Below are 13,195 nucleotides of genomic sequence, written 5' to 3'. Positions count from 1 at the left end.
AAAATAATGCTTCTTCCATATCATTTCCTCCAATATCAAATCAAATGATTATATGCAATACTCTTAAAATGTGTTTTAAAAATAAAATATATGGGCAGTGAAGGGCAAGCAAAAATAATTAAACTAAAATGCAAAAGGGGTACCAACCTATTTTATTGGAATTTTGTTTTTCCTAAAATAAATTTATCTTCAGCACATGAAGAGACAAAAGGAAATAAAATTGGTGGAACATTTTAAAAAAAACATGAAAAGTTAAGTTCCAGAAAATATGAAACATCTAAATTTTTAAAACTAAATATAAATCAAATACTGCTGACTTTATACAAAGTATATTTTTAAAGACAATAAATGTATCAGATTCCTATTCAACAGAAGATGCAAATGCTATCACTTTGTTCTTTGGCTTTTAGCCAAGAAGAAAAAAAAAAAGCTTGAGATTCCTATTTCTACTATCATTCATAGTTATTTTCAATCAAACTTGCATGAGTACTGATATTAACACTCAAGTAATAAAAGCAAAACAAAAACAGAAAACAAAAACAATCACCAAAGTCAACTTTTTAGAACTCTTCAAATCTGATTTTACATTTGTAAATGTTGTTAGTCAATAACTATAATCATGTTTTTTAGCTAAATTCAGTGTACCTCTACCTCATATACAGATGGGGGATGGGGGGAGAAGAATGGTTAATATAAAAATAGAAGTATAATATTTTGAAAAGGAAACTAGCTGCCAGTCCATCCCTTCTTGATGTTCTCTCTAAATAAAACAGCAATTACCAGCAAAAACTGTAGAGGCAGATTTAGACCTGATATTGGGAAAATTTTCATTAAAAACTCAAGCTGGGGGGCCGAGCCAAGATGGAGACAGGAGAGGACCCTCTCTTAGTTGCTCTGGAGCAAAATTTATAAACTTAAGGACTCTAACTATATTTTCAAGAGACAGAACCCACAGAGGGATCCAGTGAGGCAATTCTCCAACCCAAGGTAACCTGGAAAAAAATGCAAAGGCTCTGCTCCACAGGGTTGGAGGGGAAGCCCACCAAAGAGGTGGCCCACCAGAGGGAGGGAACTTCAGCCTCCCAGAAGCAGCCCCAGGGTGCTGGGAGCCATAGCTGCGGGTGAGTTTCCTGACCTACACCCCGGGGGAGCACCGGGCACAACTTGGAGGAATGGAGGACGGACCTCTGCCAGAGCGAGCATGTGAAGCCCAGCCCTCAGTGCACACAGAGAGCAGCATAGCCACTTCAGGCTGACCTGATAAGCAGGAGCCCCCAGGGCATGAGCCCATTGAGCTGAAGGAGGGGAGTGAAGAGAGAAGGACTGAAGAGCTCTGTCCTGTCCCTGGAACAGGACTCTGAACACATTCAGACCCTGGTCACAGTCTAGGCCCCCCAATAGAACAGCAGGGCCTCCCCCACCTCAGCCCCGTGGCAGAGGGGGGCGCTTGTGGTCATTCACAGACCACAGACCAGGAGGGAGGACAGAGCCTCACATACTGAGATCCTTGTGGGGGTGTCCCAAAAGCTCAGGAAACACCCCAAAACCAGGCACAGGCTGGGGAAATGAGTAAGCAGAGAAAAAAGAGGAACAACCATTGAGAAATATTTTGCATATGAGCCCAAGAAGGATAAAAACACTCAATATGAAGATGAGAAAACACAAGCTCCTGCATCTAAAGACTCCAAGAAAAACAGAAATTGGGCTCAGGCCATAACAGACTTTGAAAGTCAAGTGAGTGAGATAGAGGAAAAATTGGGAAAAGAAATGAGAGAGATGCAGGAAAAACATGAAAATGAAGTCAGCAGCTTAGTCAAGGAGATCCAAAAAAATGCTGAAGAAAATAACATGTTAAAAACCAGCATAGAGGGGCGGCTAGGTGGCATAGTGGATAAAGGACTGGCCCTGGAGTCAGGAGTACCTGGATTCAAATCCAGTCTCAGACACTTAATAATTACCTAGCTGGGTGGCCTTGGGCAAGTCACTTAACCCCATCTGCCTTGCAAAAACCTAAAAAAATAATAATAAAAAAAAGACCAGCATAGGTCAAATGGATAAAATAGTTTAAAAAGTTATTGAGGAGAAGAATGCTTTAAAAAGCAGAATTGGCCAGATAGAAAAAGAGATAAGAAAGCTCTCAGAGGAAAACAAATCCTTCAGACACGGAATAGAACTCAGGGAGATTCCTGAATTTATGAAAAATCAGGACACAATACTTCAAAACCAAAAAAATGAAAAATTAGAAGAAAATGTGAAACATCTCATTGAAAAAACAACTGATATGGAAAACAGATTTAGGAAAGATAATTTAAAAATTATTGGAATACCTGAAAGTCATGACCAGGAAAAGAGCCTTGACATCATTTTCAAAGAATTATTACAGGAAAATTGCCCTGATATCCTAGAAGCAGAGGGCAAAATAGAAATGGAGAGAATCCACCGATCTCCCCGAGAAAGAGATCCAAAAAAAAACAACCCCCAGGAATATTATAGCCAAATTCCAGAACTCCCAAGTTAAAGAGAAAATATTACAAGCAGCCAGAAGGACACAATTCAAATACTGTGGAGCTGCAGTCAAGATCACACAGGACTTAACAGCAACTACATTAAAAGTTCGTAGGGCTTGGAATATAATATTCCAGAAGGCAAAAGAGCTTAGAATGCAACCGAGAATCAGCAAAACTGAACATCCTCTTCCAAGGAAAAAAGGTTGGACTTTCAATGAACCAGGGGAATTTCAAATGTTCCTTTTGGAATGGCCAGAGCTGAACAGGTTTGATCTTCAAATACAGGACTCAGGTGAAGCTTACAGAGTGGAGGAGAAGGGGAAAATATGAGGGACATAATGATGATGATGAAGAACTACATGTATTCTGTATAGAAAAATGATAATGATAATATTCATATGAACCTTCTCATTTAATAGAGCAGGTAGGAGCTTTTATAGATGAAGCACAGGAGAAAACTGAATTTGAAGATATATTGTGGTGTAAAAATGGAATCAATAGATAAAAGGGAATGTAATGTAATGTAATGGGAGAAAGAAAAAGGAGAGGAAGAATAGGCTAAGATATTTCATATAATAAGATTTTTCTTTATTACAATGAGCTATTGCAACAATATGGAAGGGGGAGGCAAGGGGGAATGAGGGAATCTTTGCTCTCATCAGAGGTGGCTAGGAGAGGAAACAGCAAATATACTCAAATATACTGGAGTAAGAAGGGGGGCAGGGGGAATGGGGAGGGTGAGTGATGGAGGAGAGGATGGACCATGGGGGTGAGTGGTCAGATATAAGACATTTTCTTTTTTACTTCTTGCAAGGGGCTGGGATTGGATGGCCTGTCCGGGACCACAGGGCTGGGTGGAAGCTGGGTAAGGGGTGGTATGTGGGCTCAGAGCCTCTTGGCCCCAGGGCCGGGGATCTGTCTGCTGCGCCACTCAACTACCATACAGCAGAGACAGAGTGAAAGGAGAGAGAAAATATAGTTCATGGTAGTAGAGAAGTATGAATGGAGTTGCGATCATCAATGGCAATAGTGGAAAAACATGGAAGTAACTTTTGTGATGGACTTATCCTAAAGAATGTGATCCACCCACGACAGAGCTGGTGGTGTTGGAACACAGACTGAAGCACATTTTTTTTAATTATTATTATTATTATTTTCGGGGGGGGGGGCGTTGCAGGGCAAATGGGACTGGGTGGCCCGCCTGGAGCCACACAGCTGGGTGATTATTGGGTGTCTGAGGTTGGATTTGGACCTGGGTGCACCTGGCTCAAGGACCAGTAATCTGTCTGCCACCCAGCAGCCCCTGCTACTACTATTATTATTATTATTACTATTTTATTTTGGGTCTTTTTTTTTCTTTTTTTGGTTTTTGTAGGGCAATGGGGTTGGGGTGGCTTGCATGGGTTCACACGGCTGGGTGATTGTTGGGTGTCTGGGGCCAGATTTAGGCTCAGGTGCTCGGGGCTCCAGGGCTGGTGCTCCATCCACTGTGCCACCTGGCCATACCTACAATTATTATTATTTTTTTTATTTTTAAATTTTTCTCTCCCCTTTACTTTATCACTTATGCAGGTCTATATTTTCTTGGGGGGGTATTATGTTTACTCTTAAACAAGAATATTTTAGTAATGTATAAAAAAACATTATTTGTACAAAATAAAAAAACTCAAGCTGTCTAAAAGTGGAATATGCTGTCTCAGAAGAAAATGAATTCTGCCTCACTGGAAGTCTCTAAGTAGAGGCTTGACAAATACTTGTCAGAGATATAGAGGAGAAAATTCATATTCATTATGGGCTAGACTAGATGACTTCTGAAACATCCAACATTGAGATTCTGGAGCCTCCTTAACTTTCTCATTATTCTCTAATTGCTCTCAAGTTTCAAAACCTGCTTTCTGCTACCTTAGTCACCTAGAATTTCCACTGAGGTTTGACACAAATCTCAACCAGAACCTTCCTGAAGACTGCAGAGCCCTGAATAATTTTGTTTTTGTTTTTGCAAGGCAATGGGGTTAAGTGGGTTGCCCAAGGCCACATAGCTAGGTAATTATTAAGTATTTGAGGTTGGATTTGAACTCAGGTACTCCTGGCCGGTGCTCTATCCACTGCGCCACCTAGCCACCCCTGAACCCTGAATAATTTTAAAGCTCTTCACTGAGACTCCTCTTTGAAAACAGAAGACTCAAATCCCAAAACTTGAAGAGGTTTTTTTTTTCAGCTCTCTAGTCAAATGGAAGGCAGAGATCCTCCAGAGGTGTCCTTCCCTGCTCACTCTCCAAAGGTCTCTTTCAGCTATAGGAATATGAACAAGGAGTGAAGGACTGATATCCAGGCAATGAGGTCCACAGGGCTGAGGGATCAGGGAGAAGGGTAAAACTATGACTACTATTAATAACTATAAATTAGAAAGTTATTGTCAAAAATTTCAGAGAAATACTCAAGAGCATTATCAGAGATGATACTCAGGTTTTAGATATATCCAGATTTGGGGGTTTTGCAGAGGGGCCAAGTTCAGTTTTTATTTGGACCAATAAACTACATTTGCTTTGTAAGTCAAGATTTGAACAGATTGGGTTTAGTGAATTACATCAAAGTTTATCTCTCAGAATGGTATTACTGCTACTACTAAAGCCTATTTCTCATTCTTATCATGAGTTTACTATGAACCAGATTTGGGCCCAAAGTTCTTAGTGAATAGAAGGGAGAAATAGTATAGTATTAGTGAAAAAAGCATGAGACTGGGGCTCAAGACTTTAGTTTGGCAAAGAATTGGATATTGAAGGGATGTCCACCAAATGGGGAATGGCTAAATAAATTATGGTATAGGAATATGGAGTACTATTGTTCTGTAAGAAATTACGAGGAGGATTTCAGGAAACTATGGAAAGAAATACATGAACTGATGGGGAGAGAAGTAAACAGAACCAAGAGAATTTCATTCTCATTAACAGCAACATTGTGAGATGATCTACTATGATGGACTGAATTCAGCAGTTCAATAATCAATAACAATTTTTTTTTAAGTTTTTGCAAGGCAATGGGGTTAAGTGGCTTGCCCAAGCCACACAGCTAGGTAATTATTAAGTGTCTGAGGCCGGATTTGAACTCAGGTACTCCTGACTCCAGGGTCAGTGCTCTATCCACTGCACCACCTAGCCACCCCAATCATGAACAATTCTTAAAAACTTGTGATGGAAAATGCCATCCACATCCAGAAGAAAAACCATGAAGTCTGAATGCAGACCAAACCATCCTATTTTCACTTTTTAAAACTTATTTTATGTATTTTCCCCTTTTAGTTCTGATTCTTCTTTCACAACATGATTAATAAGGAAATATGTTAAATATGATTGGATATACCATGTATCAGATTACTTGTCATAGAGAAGAGGGAGGATAGGGAAGGAGGTAGAAAAATGTAGAATCCAAAAGCTGAATGTTGAAAATTATCTCTTTATACCCTGAAGAGATGAGGAAAAAGGGTAAAAACATTACTTGTACAAAAATATTTATAGCAGCCCTGTTTGTGGTGGCAAAGAATTGGAAATCCAGTAAATGTCCTTCAATTGGGGAATGGCTTAGCAAACTGTGGTATATGTATGTCATGGAACACTATTGTTCTATTAGAAACCAGGAGGGATGGGATTTCAGGGAAACCTGGAGGGATTTGCATGAACTGATGCTGAGTGAGATGAGCAGAACCAGAAAAACACTGTACACCCTAACAGCAACATGGGAGTGATGTTCAACCTTGAAGGACTTGCTCATTCCAACAGTGCAACAATCGGGAACAATTTTGGGCTGTCTGCAAAGGAGAGTGCCATCTGTATCCAGATAAGGAGCTGTGGAGTTTGAACAAAGTGCAAGGACTATTCCCTTTAATTTAGAAAAAAAAAACAGATAGCTTATTGTCTGATCTTGTTACCTCTTAGACTTCTCTTCTCTTTAAGGATATGATTTCTCTCTCATCACACCCAATTTGGATCAAGGTACAACATGGAAACAAAGTAAAGACTGACAGATTGCTTTCCATGGAGGGGTGGGGGGAAGGAAGTAAGATTGGGGGAAAATTGTAAAACTCAAATAATATCTTTAATAAAAATAAATTTAAAAAAAAATTATCTCGCTTCTGGTGAGGAGGAATAATAATTGTAAAAAAGTCCTTAGCACATTACCTGGCACTAGAAAGTTACTATATAAAAAAAAAATTCCTGTCTCAGTTTTACTTTTTTCCTCTGAACTACGAAGATATTATCATATGCCCTAGATTCCTTCACATAGTTAATATGAAGATCAAATGAAATAGCAACTAAGAATGATTTAATTCTCACAAAAATCTTATGTTCCTAACAGATGGATCATGTAAGTATTATTATTCACAGCTACCATTAAGTGGATAAAGCACCAGCCCTGGAGTCAAGAGTACCTGGTTTCAAATCCCGTCTCAGACACTTAATAATTACCTAGCTGTGTGGCCTTGGGCAAGCCACTTAACCCCATTTGCCTTGCAAAAAAAAAGAAAAAAAAGAAAACTGAAAATTATAATTGGAAAAAATAAAATAAAAACACATTAAAAAAACAAATGAATTCTAGTTCTGTCAAAAATTCCCAAAAATCAAATCAAAAAACAATTCTTTTTCTTTATTTCTATTTATTTCTATAATTTTGGAGCTAATTATTTAAGGAAGTTTACTTTGATCAAAATTTTTAAATGCATGAAACAATTCATTGATCTGTAATATTCAAATATACCTGTAAAAATTTAAACAATATGCGATTAGAACACCAGGCCTGGTGTCAGAAAAACTCAAGTTCAAATCCAGCTTCAGACACTTACTAAATGGGTGACCTGGGCAAGTCACTTACCCTTTGTTTGCCTTCACTTCCTCATCTGTAAAATGAAGATAACTACCTACCTCTCAAGATTCTGGTGAGGATCATTTAAATAACAACTGTAAAGTCATTAGCATATTACCTGATACATAGAAAGTACTATATAAAAAACTCCTCTCTGAGCTTTACTTGTTTCCTCTGAACTATCAGGATCTTATCATATGCCCTAGGTTCTTTCACATGGTTATTGTGAAGGTCAAATGAGATAGCATATAGGAATAATATTTTAAATTTAATACAGTACTTTAAGATTTAACTGTTTTAATTTAATTCTCACAAAAATCCTATGTTCTTAGCAGAGGGATCATTATATTATTCACATAGCTACAAACAGTTAAGGAAACTGAAGCCTCACAGGTAACAGATGACTTCACTGACAACATCACAGACCTAGCCAGATCAGAGTTAGGATTTAAACCTATCCTTCTAATTCCAAAGTAACATTCTTTCTTCTAATCAGAGATCCTCTTTACATACCTGTCTGTGTGTGTATATATATGATTTTTTTCAAATTCAATAAATGCAATTAAGTACCTACAAACTGCAAGGCCCTTGCTAGATTCCAAGCATAAAAAAGATCCAGTTCCTAGTCCCGAGGAACTCAGACTCAACAGAGGAGATTAAAAATTTGTAAAAGTAACTATAGTACAAAACACTATGTAAGAAATACAAAGGAGAGGTCAGAACAGACAGACAACAAAGAGACAAATCACTTCTTGATAAAGCAGAGGTAGAACTACCAGAGAGTATCAAATCACAGAAGAGGCAGCATCTGATTGAGTATGAAAGGAAGATTTCTTCCAGTAGGAATATGGAAGGGGATTTTACAGGCAAACAAGCAAATAAAGTAATAGCTATAGACAAATTCTGAAAGAGTTGTATTAAGGAAGACCAAATAGCAAATTAAATAACTGCTTGATTGCAATCAAGGAACATCAAGGGAAATGGTAACAAAGCTGGGAAGTTAGATTAGAATAAAAATGAATTAGGCATTGAACATTAGATTCAGAAAGGTTTATGCTTTAATTGTTAAGCATTTAGGAACCATCGAAAGATTTCAAATATGGAAGTGATGATCAGAACCAAGCATTAGGAAGATTATATCAAGAACTGTATTGAGCATGAATTAGAGAAAATAGAAAATGAAGACAGAAGAGTTAGGAGGCTATGCAAATGAAATGTGTATAAATTACATCATTTACCCCAGACCATAACTAACACCCCTCCCCCAACTCAAAAATCTTCATTTCACTCTCTATTTTCTTTAAGATAAAATAAAAGATCCTCAAAATCCTCAACCTTGAGTTTAATGCCTTCTTTCTAGCTTTGATTTACCTTTCCAAGTTTATTTCATTATTACTCCCTTACACACACACACACACACACAAACACAACTCGAAATCCATTCCAGAGCCTCTTAGCTCCTTCTCAGACACATTTTCCCAACTTCAGCCTCAGCTTTTGCACAAAAGTAGTCTCCTATGTCTAGAAAGCATTCCCTTCTCTCCTTGGCTTCTTAAAATCCTTAATTTCCTCCAAAGTACGGCTCAAGCATCAAAGTCCACCCTTAACCTTTTTGGATCTAAGTTACTAGAATTTTCTCCCTTAAAATTTCTTTGACTTTCATGTGCAGACTGTATGTTCCTGGGATGTAGCCTCCTTCAGGTCAAACCATTTCACTTTGATCTTTGTCTGAATTTAAAATATCTAAATTGAATTGAAAAGTCACAAACATCTTAAAGGCCTGTTTCCTACCTAGAATCCTGTAAAGTAGGTAGAACAAACACTTTTATCCTAAGGCTTAGAAAGATTAACTAGAATAACCAAGATAGTAGGGCAGCAGGAAGTATAGAAAGACTACCCCAAAGAAAACAATTCCTGCAAACCAACCAAACTTTGATGGGGAAATTCAGAAAGTCAAAGTTAACATAGGGCAAGACAGAGGACATTATGCACACTGGGGACCAGACCAAGGCACTTTTCAGGGGAAGGCATCCTATAGGAGCCAGAAGAAGCTATGTGCCAAGGCCTACCCAGATCCATGCTAGGGAACCAGGAGGGGGACAGGTAGGATGCTGCAAATCTCAATTTGAGATCCAAGACAGAACAATGAGTAGGCCTATACCTGCCTATCCCCTCCTTCTCAGAGAGGAGCAGTCAGCAGCAGCAGCATGTCTCCAATTGCAGGAACATAGCAGGACTTTAGTGTCAAACTGTCTGAAGCTTGCAGATGAAAAACAGCCCAGGAATACCAGACCAAAGAGGAGCCTGGATTTCTTAGAATTGAACCAGGAGAGGTTCCAGATGGCTAAGAGCAACTGAAGCTAGCTACTGTCTACTGATGCTCAGACTCTGCTCAGAAACTTGCAGAGTTGCTGGGAAAGGGGGAGAATAATCAAGATTTTGCTCTAAATCAGATGCTTTGGGAGCACTAAGAGATTGTAATCCCCACTTTATTAATCAATCAAACAACATTTATTAATAGCTTATGTGCAGAGTCATTGTGCTAAACACTGGAGTTAAAGAGACAAAAGCTAGTTACTGCCCTTGAGGAGCTCACAATTTAACAAGGGAGACAACAGGCAAACAAATATAAACTTACAAGCTACAGAAAAGATAAATAGGAAGTAATTAAGAGTTGGAAGACACTACAGTTTTGGGAAAAGATTTTCAAAGAAATTAAGGGGTTTTTTTTTTGGTTCTTGCAAGGCAATGATGTTAAGTGACTTGCCCAAGGCCACACAACCAGGTAATTATCAAGTGCCTGAAATCAGATTTGACTTCGGGTACTCCTGACTCCAGGACTGGTGCTCTATCCACTGTGGCACCTAGCCACCCCTAGAAATTGGGATTTTAAATGGGAATTAAACAAAGCCTGGGGAGTAGGTAGTTGTAGTTAAGGAGTGAGAGCATGCCAAGTATGGGGGTAGTCAGAGAAAATACCTGGAGCCAAAAAATGGGTTATCTTGTTTGAAGAACAGCCAGGAGGCCAGCTGGATCAAAGAGTATGTGTCTAAGAGTAAGGCACAAGAAAACTGGAAAGGGAAGAGGAGGCCAGGTTATGAAGGGTTTTGAATGCCAAATAGAGCATTTTGTGTCTGAGCCTGAAGACAAATGGAAGCCACTGGAGTTAAGGGATTACAGTCAGAATGGAAAATAATTTTAGTGGCTGAATGGAAAATGGAATGGAGTGAGGAGAGATTTGATGCAGGTAGCTCTACCACAGACTATTGCAAATGTCCAGGTACAAGTTGATATGGGCCTACACCAGAAAGGGGGTAATATAAGGAGAGAAAAGAGAATATTCTGGAGATGATGCAAAGGTGAAATCAACAGATGGATATGGGGGTGGGAGGGTGAGGAATTCAGAATGAATCCTAGATTGTGAGCCTGAAGAAATGAGAGGTGACCTTGCCCTCTAGTCAATGGGAAGGAAGGAGAGTTTAAGAAGAATGATGATGAGTTTAAGAAGTCTACTGGACATCCATTCTGGTATGCATGAAAGGCAGTTCTTAAACATATGAGATTAAAGGTCAGGCAGAAGGGTGGGTAGGTAGCACAGTGGATAGAGCACCAGTCTTGGAGTCAGGAGTGCCTGAGTTCAAATCGCGCCTCAGACACTAAATAATTACCTAGCTATGGGGCCTTGGGCAAGCTACTTAACCCCACTGCCTAACAAAAAAACCTAAAAAAAAGTGAGAATATTAAAGAAAAGAGAATTACTAACAGTGCCAAAGACTGCAAAAAGGTCAAAGGTCAAGAGAGATTGAGGATTGAGAAAAGGCCATTGGCAACTTTAAAGAGATCATGCGTAATTCTGGAGACCTATTTCAATAGAATGAGGAGACTGGAAATCATATTGAAAGGGGTTAAAAAAGGAGTGAGAGGGACAAAAAATGAAACCACCTATTGTAGATGGCCTTTTCATGGAATTTAAATGACAGAAGAAATACAGGACCATATCCAGATACAAACATATGGGCATATTTGTAGGCAGTTTGGGATTTAGTAGGTATCCAAAATCCTAAAACACAAAATTCAATACCCCAAGAAATCAGAAATAAGAGCAGCTCAGACACACCTACTCACCAGGAATATACAGAGTCCTACCCTGACATCCATACAGGAAGTAGCTAAAAGAATGAGAAAAAAAGAATTTCATCATAAATAACTATTATGGTGACAGAGATGGTCAAGACACCCCAAAAATAAAGAAAATTATTCCAAAATTTCTATGAGAGGGAAGACAACAAGAGAGGGAGGTAAAAAATTTTGGAACTTAATATCTAATAAAAAGTGAATGTTGAAAACTACACATGTAATTAAAAAAAAAAGAAATGAGAGCCATGGAAGAAATAACTGATAAAATTAATAGCTTGATGATTTGACCAACCAACAAACTCCCTAAAATTTAAAATGGGCCAAATAAAAGCCTCTATAATGTTTCATGAAATATTAAAGTCAAAAGTTTGAAAAAATGGAAGAAAATGTAAAGTCTCTAACAGCAAAAACTAATTTGGAAAATAGATCCTGCAGAATAAAAATTTAAGAATAACTGGACTATCTGACCACCATGACCAAAAGAAAAAAAAAAGCCTAGAAATCTTAAAAGAAACTGTCTGTATCTCTTAGAACCAAATGAGCAAGGGGCGGCTAGGTGGCATAGTGGATAAAGCACTGGCCTTGGAGTAAGGAGTACCTGGGGTCAAATCCGGTCTCAGACACTTAATAATCACCTAGCTGTGTGGCCTTGGGCAAGCCACTTAACCCCATTTTGCCTTGCAAAAACCTAAAAAAAAAAAAAAAAAAAACCAAATGAGCAAATTGTAAATTGAAAGAACTGTTATACCAAAATGAAAATTACTGGATCATCAAAGCCAAAATTCAGAGTTTCTGGGTCAAAGAAAAAAGGGTCAGCAGATTGGGGTGATGTTGCAGGGATGGTCTTAATCCTAAGAAAAATAAACTCTGTAGATACAAAAATGTTCTTTTTTTTTTTTGAGGAGGCAAAGAATGGAAATATGAGGGGATACTCAATGGAAGAACAAGCTATATTATATAAATGTGATAGAATACTATCATGCTGAAATCTTATCCACACAATGACCAAACAGGATACCAAACAAGTAATGATGAAACTTGCTTCCATCTGCCAAGAGAGGTGGAAGACTCAGAATGCAAAATAAAGACCATTTTTTAACAAGTATGGTCAGTGTATTTTGACTATACATGTTTATAATGGATTTTATTTTTTCTTGTATTCTCAATGGAGGTAGGAAGGGAGAGTTGGGGTAGAAGGGTAGGAAGATGGATCCTAGTTGGAGAAAAAAGAAAAAAACTTTGCATTAATAATCACTGAAGTATACCCTCCTACCTACAGCAATATAAATTTTCCATTTTCAAAACTCCCATGGAGTGACTGGTTCAAGTTGCAAAAAAATTAACATAATGATAGCTTTTTAAAGATAGAAACTTCTGTAGCATCTCTCTCTTCCTTGATTTAATATCTTTCCCTTCACAAGTTTTAAAATTATTACTATATATGAAGTAGAAAATAGACAAAAGATCAGATATCATTAAAATTAATCCAATAACCTGAATCTCTGCCTCTAGGAAAATAAAATCTATTTACTTTACACTTTGAAGAACATAATAACTAAGAGAAAAGCAAAGGGGAAAACTTTCCATAGTAATAAATAAAATTTTAATTACCTATAATACCATGGCATTTTTCCAACTAATTTAAAAATAATCCATTTGAGGTATGGCAAACTATTCATGATGCCTCAAGGAAA

General features: G+C 38.0%; 1 protein-coding gene across 5 annotated transcripts in view; it reads right to left on the bottom strand.

Annotated features, from left to right (window-relative positions):
• RALBP1 (ralA binding protein 1) overlaps nt 1-13,195 on the bottom strand; it is a 64,157-nt gene that overhangs the window by 23,698 nt on the left and 27,264 nt on the right. The gene's annotated exons all lie outside the window — the stretch shown is intronic.

This window comes from Macrotis lagotis, chromosome X, assembly GCF_037893015.1.
Source record: "Macrotis lagotis isolate mMagLag1 chromosome X, bilby.v1.9.chrom.fasta, whole genome shotgun sequence".
Classification (NCBI taxonomy): domain Eukaryota; kingdom Metazoa; phylum Chordata; class Mammalia; order Peramelemorphia; family Peramelidae; genus Macrotis; species Macrotis lagotis.
This window is presented reverse-complemented; position numbering and strand designations above follow the sequence as displayed.